Here is an 8047-nt window from a genome sequence, read left to right as displayed (position 1 = left end):
TTCTACTCATTTCTAAGCTAGAAAATTCAGTGTATGCTAGTGTTGGGTACTGGGCCAGCTCCAAAATGGCCTCTTTTTCCTGGCAGGGTCTGCATCATCTCATACGAGGGTATCTGACCCGAGATGTGTATTTTAGTTGCTTTCCTTGCCAGTTGCTCTCTCTGCAAACCTCCCTTCCCAAAGCTGCAGGTTTAATAGAATAGCAACGCGTAAAAGGCAGGCATGGGTGTGACACCCGGGAAGTCTTGGCATTCCCAGCAGCAGCCCTTCATTTTTACGTGGCCGTGAGCTAGTCCTGTAACTTCTCAAAGCCCGGTTCTTTCATTAACCTCCCTGAGCCTCCTCCTCCATCCCCGTTTTCTCATGAGCAATGTGAGCTAATAATAGTAGCTGAGTTATAGAGTTGTTCTCTAATAGAATTAGCTTAGAGAGCCCTTAGCATGATGCCAGGCACTAGCATGACGCCAGGCACTGGGAAAGCACTCAAACCAGTGTTGGCTTAGAGTGTTAATGACCATATTATTATTGCTTCTTGGGAGCTAGCTATCTCCTGGTCCAGTCACATGATCTGCATTACGATCACGTGTAGGACCCTGTGAGTGTGGAAATGCTTTGACGAATACTATGCAAATGTCAGCTGCAGAGTTTCCCTTGCTCATGGGTTAGGTGCTGTGGGACAGGTCTCGCCACTAGCCTCACGTTTAAGACTGGACCTTTCATGCTATCAAACAGCAGTGAGGCCTGAGAACATTATTTACCTCTCCAGATTGGTTTGTGCATCTGTCAAATGGGTGTGATGATAATAATAATAATAATAATAATAATAATAATAATAATAATAATAATAACAGCAATAATAACAATAAGTCACAGCCAGAGAGATGCTGTAAGAAGGAGGCTGTTACACATGCAGAGTTAAATCAAGTATATGTACTCTTCTGGTTTCTTCTTCTTTTTAATTAACAATGTATCCTTTTTAATGCTTTCCCTAGATTGTTTCTTTTAATTAATTCTCGTTGCATTAATAAAAAAAAAAAGACTTTTAGCTGGGCAGTGGTATGGCTCATTCCCTTAATCGCAGCACATAGGAGGCAGAGGCAGGCAGATCTCATGAGTTCAAGGCCAGCCTGGTCTACAGCACAAGTCCCAGGACAGCCAGGGCTACAAAGAGAAACACTGTCTCGAAAAACCAAAAGAAAACAATTTTTTTTCATTTATGTTCATGTGCGCATGTATGTATGCCCTGTGTGCGGGTGCCCTTGGAGGCCAGAAGAGTAGGTAAGACCTGAAGTTAGGCACTGCAGGTGGTTGTGAGCCAACTGAAGTGCACGCTGAGGAGCAAACCCAGGTCCTCTGCAGCAGTGCTCTTAGCTGGGAGCCGCCTCTGCAGTCCCCGTTTCCCATTATATTTCCCCAGCTGTGCTCCCCTCTGCCTCAAGCTGACTGGCTTTAACCTCAGCTCCATACTTCCGGCTGTTGGCTTTAGGACAGTCACTTCTCCCATAAAGCAGTGCCTACAGACCTCATGGGGTTTTCCTGTGTATTAAGTAAAGCTAATATAAATTGTTTGGGCGAGTGGTCGGCCCGTGCTAACTGCTCTGTAAGTGACAGTTGTCACTCTGATCCTGTCTATTTTATGATTCACAGCTGCACACCTACCGTGTTCTTACCCGGTGGGTGTCTGACATGGCACCTTGTCTGTCCCTCCTGGTCATCTTTTCTTCCTGCATCCACCAGGTCCTAGTCTTACATGGCCATTTTAACCTCTGACCCTTCAAGAAATTGTCAGTGCTTTGCCATGGTTTGTTTTCCTTTTCTCTGGGAGCCTGTAAGCTTCTTTCTTTCTTTCTTTCTTTCTTTCTTTCTTTCTTTCTTTCTTTCCTTCTTTCTTTGCCTGCTTGTAATTCAATTAAGGTCTTAACTGTTATTAAACATTTTTTATAGTTGTTTCCTCAATTGAACTATATGATTTCTTCAACTTCTGCTGCAGTCTCCCTCATTCCTGCATAATTTAACACAAATGATCAATGGTAAGAGATTAAACATGTAAAGCGATAAAAAGTTTAGCTCAGGGGTTCTTCAGTCATCTGTGCCCTCAGTTCCTACGAGTCAAGACCAATCCTGGCCAAAATGACTTATTCGTAAACACAGAATGGAGAGCAAGGGGTGGATGATGAAGAACCCAGGTCAAGGTCAGAGCTACTTGAGTTGGCAAAGCTTGCCTTTCTGGGCACTAAAGAGCTTGTTTTTATTTTCCTCTGACTTCTTGGCATCTCTCTGCAATTTCAACCCCTTCCTCCAATCCCAGAAGGGACGCCCTCTGAGCATCTCTCTGCCTGGCTTCAATTTCTGAGGGAAGACCTCCAGGTTTCAAAATTAGCTTTTTTCTTTCTTCCCACAATATTCCTATGGCACAGTCTGCAGCCTCGGAGGATATGACTATGGTCAGATAACTTCTTAGAATAAAGCAGAGTTAACCCTTTATTATGTTTGCTCCAAGGACTTGGGGGAAATGATACCATAAATCGAAAGGTATTTCTAATGGCAGAACGTAAAGGGACAGGCCAGGAGCATTAAAGAGATCTCAGCAAGTAAGGATGAGTGTAAGAATGAGGGGAGCATTGTGGGGGATTTCTTGGTGCCCCTAAAATCTCCTCCTCCAGTCCATCCCACTTTGGACAATCTCTCAATAACCAAACATAGCAATTACTGGCATCTGTTGGGTAGCTATTTTGTCTACTTTGGGTAGTATACAAACTATTTGTATGTAGTTACCTATAGTCACTTATTCCCACAATGCTTGAGGAAGAACACAGTCCTCCTTACTCCATACCACGAGGTCTGGCACAGTCGAGTTCTCTTCCTAAGATCACAGCTTACTGACCACGAGCCCGTCCGCCCAGACGTAGCTTTCACAGACATGCATTTCGAGAAAGCAGAGGAGCGCCCTCTCCGAGGAAAGCCCAGAAGTCATCACAGCAAACGAGGAACCATCCCTCTGCTGTGTGGGACGCTGCGTGGAGGAAGGCGTTGGCGGAACAACCTGTCTGCACCTCTCGTGCCTCTGCCTCAGTGAAGCAGGGTTTCCTTGGCCCAGCCCCCTCAAATAATGGCTCTCCTCTGGTTGCCATTTTGCCTTCTTGCCTCTGTGCTGCTACTTATCGCCCCCTTTCTGGCTTTGTGGCTATTTATACACATTGTCAGGCAGCTGAGCTCCTGCCCATTGCTGAGGCCTCTGCTCACTCCTACGCATCCCTTAAGATTCTGCTTGGGTCTTTTTGCATTAAGTCTCCTGTCTGCCTAGATACATTTCTTTTGCATGCATCCAGCAGCCAGTATTTCTTCGTATCGGTTATTATAATTGATTATAAATGTTTACGTATCGGTATTTCTAACTAGACTCCGGATCGCAGCATCATAAGGTATTTTTCTGTTTTAGTATTTTTGCAGGAGGCACACAGTGGGCACTTACCCAGCATTTTAATTTTTTAATGAAAGAACCGTCCAGGACTGATGAACCTCACACGCAGGACTGCCCTTCTAATTATTTTGATCCCTTAATATGTCCTGTATTCAGTAGATCCTTGATAAAAATAGCAACGATATATGATTCAAAAACGAAACAGTGTGTGCTCTCAGATGGGTAACTGGATGTACAGCAAGAGGTAGATGGTATTCAGGGCTGCATATTTGGGTGTATTTTCATGTTGTAATGAAAAGAACTGAATGAGTGAGAAAGAAAAAGGGAGGGGTATTGCCTAAAGTTCTTTTTTTTTTGTTTTGTTTTGTTGTTGTTGTTGTTGTTGTTTTTCAAGATGGTTTCTCTGTGTAGCCCTGGCTGTCCTGGAACTAGCTCTGTAGATCAGGCTGTCCCTGAACTCATGGGGATCACCTGCTTCTGCCTCCTGAGTCCTGGGGTTTAAGGAGTGTGCCACCAATGCCTGGAGTTTCCTGACTAGAAAGCATAGTCCCATATACAAATTCAGGTCCACATGACTCGGACGCCAGTGTCATTGCTATCATACCATATTGTTAGGTTCTCAGAGTAGGTGGGCACCAAAGAACCAAGGTGACCTCAACAATGAGACTTGGCTAGAGGAACGTCCACTGTATAAATGGACATCTTGAGGGAGTTCTGTGAGGAAAGTGACTGACTGACGAAGGGAGAGACTCGATCCAGGATTGTCTGTCCAACAGTCCCCACTTGGAAAGCAGAAAAACAACAAACAGATTAAAGGAATAATTTCTGGCTGCTGGCGACTAAGAACACACAGAGTAGGAGAGGTGGTGTCAGGATGACCCCCCAGCTGGGGGCTAAGAGAAAATACAGGGAACTGAGAAAGATGACTTGATTTTGGAAGATGGTGAATTCGGTTTTGACCTCTTCACGGAGATAAGCTGAGTAGCTAGAAACGCAGCATCAGATTCAAGTGAGGCTTGAACTAGACCTTGGGGGGGATGCTGTTCACATGTAAAAAGAAATGGCCAAACTTGGGAGAGCCGGAGTCAGAAGAAAGAGTCAAAGGCCTTCGAAGCATCTGCAGTGAGGGGCGAGCAGAAGAGCTTCAGTCAGTAAAGAAGACAAACGTGAAATAGCATCCCTGTGGGAACTGACAAGGCTAGGGTGGGAAGACAGTCATTGGTGGACTCCACTGCCGTGTTAGGCTGTATCATCAGGAGGGTGTATTGTCACCTGGCTGAAGTATTTACAGACAAAGAAACCACTATGTGGGTTATTTTTTGAATGGATTTGGATGAAAAGAAAGGGGAAGAGGGTATCACTTTAAGATTCTATTAACGAAAGTGATAAAAGCCAAACAGAAGGCAAAAACAACTTTGCATGGTTCTTCCAAGGTGTGATGAAACAAGACAGACCTTACAGTGTAGGAGCAGTGGGGGTCGAACTTGGAATCGTTTCTGTGGGGAAATGGCACAGACAGCGATGAGAACGCATACAAGGATCACTAGGTAATAGGCAAGGAAGTTCGATTTATGCTTCGTTGAGTTCCGTCCACTTGGGATTCATTTTCCAGCTTAAGATGGTTCTAGTGCTGTCCGGCAGCCCAAATGTAGAAGCAAAGTCCAGTCACACACAAGCAGGAGGGACTCCCACTGCTGGGTGGGTGGTCAGAAGTTCAGGGGGCGCTGCCTGGATAAAGACTGAGGCCGACCTGAGTGCAAACTGTAATGTTGAAGACGGTGGGACAACAACTCCAGAGAAGCCCAAGAGGTTATTTGTGTGAAAGGGGCGTGCCCGAGGGCAAAAAAACTAAATATGTCTAGACAGAAGGCAGGATTCCTAAGAAATGCCTGGAAGGTAATCAAATGAGTAGTAGAAGCATCTAGAACCATTGCTTGGGGAAGCAGTTAGCAACAGAAAGTGAAATGACTAATTAGTGGAACTTGGCAAGGGAGAAGGAAGTAGGACTCCACGGATAGGTATGAGGAAGTATATGAAATCGGAGGTTACAGCCCAGTGGGAAAGGCCCTGCCAGACAGGCATTTAGTCCCTGCCTTTAATGCTCAGCACTGGAGAGATGGCTCAGCAGTTGAGAGCACTGCTGCTCTTCCAGAGGACCTGGGTTCGATTCCCAGCACCCACACAGAGGCTTAAGACCATATTTAACTCCGGTTCCAGGGGATCCAACTCCCTCTTCTGGCCTCTAAAGGCACCAGGCACACATAGTCTATGGTCATACAGGCAGGCTAAATATCCGTTCACACAGTTTTTGTTGTTGTTGGTTCGTTTATTTTTCTGTATGAAGATGAGGAACTTTCGGGGAGAAGCGGGGGAGGCACACGGAGCACTTAGGCTGTGTCTTGTTAAGCTGTGTGGACCATGGTCAGATTGGGAAAGGCGGAGGAGAGCATAAGCAACCGAGTCAGCCCTTTAGAACTCTGGTACGCGGCAGGGTGAGCGTCGCACAGCTGGAATTTTAGAGAGTAGGGTGATGAGACAGAGACAGGACCATGTAGGTTGGAGAACAAGACAAAGCCGAGTGTTACCTTTCAGGGGATCCGCCCATCACCCCACAGGTCCATTAGAGCTTCCTAAGTAGGATGGTTCAATGCCCTCTCTCTGCAGATCATTGATGGCTCCAGGAGAAGGTGCGGGAGGGCAAGCTAGGGAACGCAGACTTCAGCTTCAGGAAAAAGACAGCCCTCCATTTTGTCAGGCAAAGATGAAGCTCTGAGATTCTTCCATGAATTTTCATGGAGAGCTGTTTCTCCTTCGTGGCAGCCTAAAAAAGAGGTATTCTAGGGTACCTCATCACAGCATTCGGCATGTGACAAGAAGCCATTCCATTCTCAGCCTGCATTTTTCAGTCAGTGTGACCCTCAGTGGCATTCCCTCAGCACTGAAATTCACCAATTTTGAACGGTGGGGAGGATGGACTACTAATGAATGAGCACAGTGAGAAGAACCTATGCGCTTGCCGAGGGCCTTGACCCCGGCGAGAGTTTGTTAGGAACTACTGTAACCCTGACTGAGTGGCTCAAGCTTGCTTAGTTTTAATTCCATGGTTCCTAAAGTAACTAACTGCCTGCTCTCTCTGACAGTCACTAATCCTGTTGGGAATGAACAGTTCCTAGGAGTCAGGACAGTGCTGTGGTGTACCGAACTCAAGTCCTAGTCCCTCACAGCAAGAAAAGTCTTGGCAAATCATTAAGTTTCCACATCAAAACTGTCATCTAACAGCATGCAGAGATGGCTCAGTGGTTAAGAGCACTACTGTGCTCTTCCAGAGGACCTGGGTTCAAGTCACAGCATTCATATGGTGGCCCTCAGCCTTTTACAACTCTAGTTCCAGGGTGTCCAATAGAACCCTCCTCTAGCCTCTGTAGGCACTGCACACATGTGGCACACAAATATACATGCAGAAACAACACCCACACATATAAAAAAATTTTAAAAAATCTGTCATCTAAGAAACAAGATGGATTCTCCTCAATTATAATATTTAGGCAGGCTACTTAGGAACTGATGAAGCAAGAGCTTTTGTCCCTTTAATTTGGAAATAGGTGTCCATGGCCAGGTGGTAGTGTTGCACACCTTTAATCTCAGCACTTAGGAGGGAGAATCAGGGATCTCTTGAGTCAGAGGCCAGCCTGGTCTATAGAGCAAGTTCCTGGTCTACAGAGCGAGTTCCAACTCAGCCAGGGCTACACAGAGAAATGTCTCGAAAACCCAAAAGAAAGAAAAGAAACAGATATCCCGATAAGAAAGCCTGGAGGCAGACTTACATAACAGGACAAAATGAGATGGTCTGTTGAAGAGCTAAGAAGTCAGACTTGCAGCATCCCGGCCTGGAGGCCACCGTGTGTCTATGGTTCTTAGGCGAAGCAAGAGTCAGTGCTGGGAGTCCAATCTAGTCTAAGAAAAGCCTTTATTTTTAGCAATCTTGCCATTTGGAGGAAGGAGGATTTCACAGAGTTGCTGGAGTAGCAAACACGTCACCAGACTTCTGTTTACAAGATGCTTTTAGAAGGGTCTCTTCGTTGGATAACTAGTGTTCATACACGCACAGTCTGTCAGGCCCTTCCACACCAAAGGCAAGTCTTTGTCCAGTGAAAGCAGATGTGAGGAGGTTAGAAAATGCAGAGAGCAGATTCTCTAGTGAAAGGAAGTATTGAGCAGAATATGTGATATTTTAAAACACACTCCTTTCTGTCCTGTGTGTAACGTAGCTAAGATTACTGTGGAATTGCTAACCTTTACACTTCCTGATTTGTTAGCACGCTGAAGGTCTTGTTGCCATTGCTCATGGCCTTGTGTCGAGCATGTGATCCTTGCCTTCATTTTCCTCCCAATTCAGTAAATAATTTTTGAAGTTTAACACATGGCTACATGGGAGCTTAGTGCCTAGCGAAGAGCAGTTCTGGTTTTGTTTGTTTGTTTTGTTTTGTTTTTCGTTTTATTTTGTTCTAAGTACATTATTGTCCCAGTCTGCCCTTTAGCTTGTTGACCAGCAGTGACCTGAACTGGAATACCCAAGTCATAACACGGCTAGTGTTATGTCAACGTGACACAAGCTAGAGTTATCTT

The sequence above is a fragment of the Rattus norvegicus genome, chromosome 2 (assembly GCF_021556685.1).
Source record: "Rattus norvegicus strain SHRSP/BbbUtx chromosome 2, alternate assembly SHRSP_T2T, whole genome shotgun sequence".
NCBI lineage: Eukaryota > Metazoa > Chordata > Mammalia > Rodentia > Muridae > Rattus > Rattus norvegicus.
The sequence above is the reverse complement of the archived record's forward strand: the minus strand, read 5'-3'. Positions refer to the sequence as shown.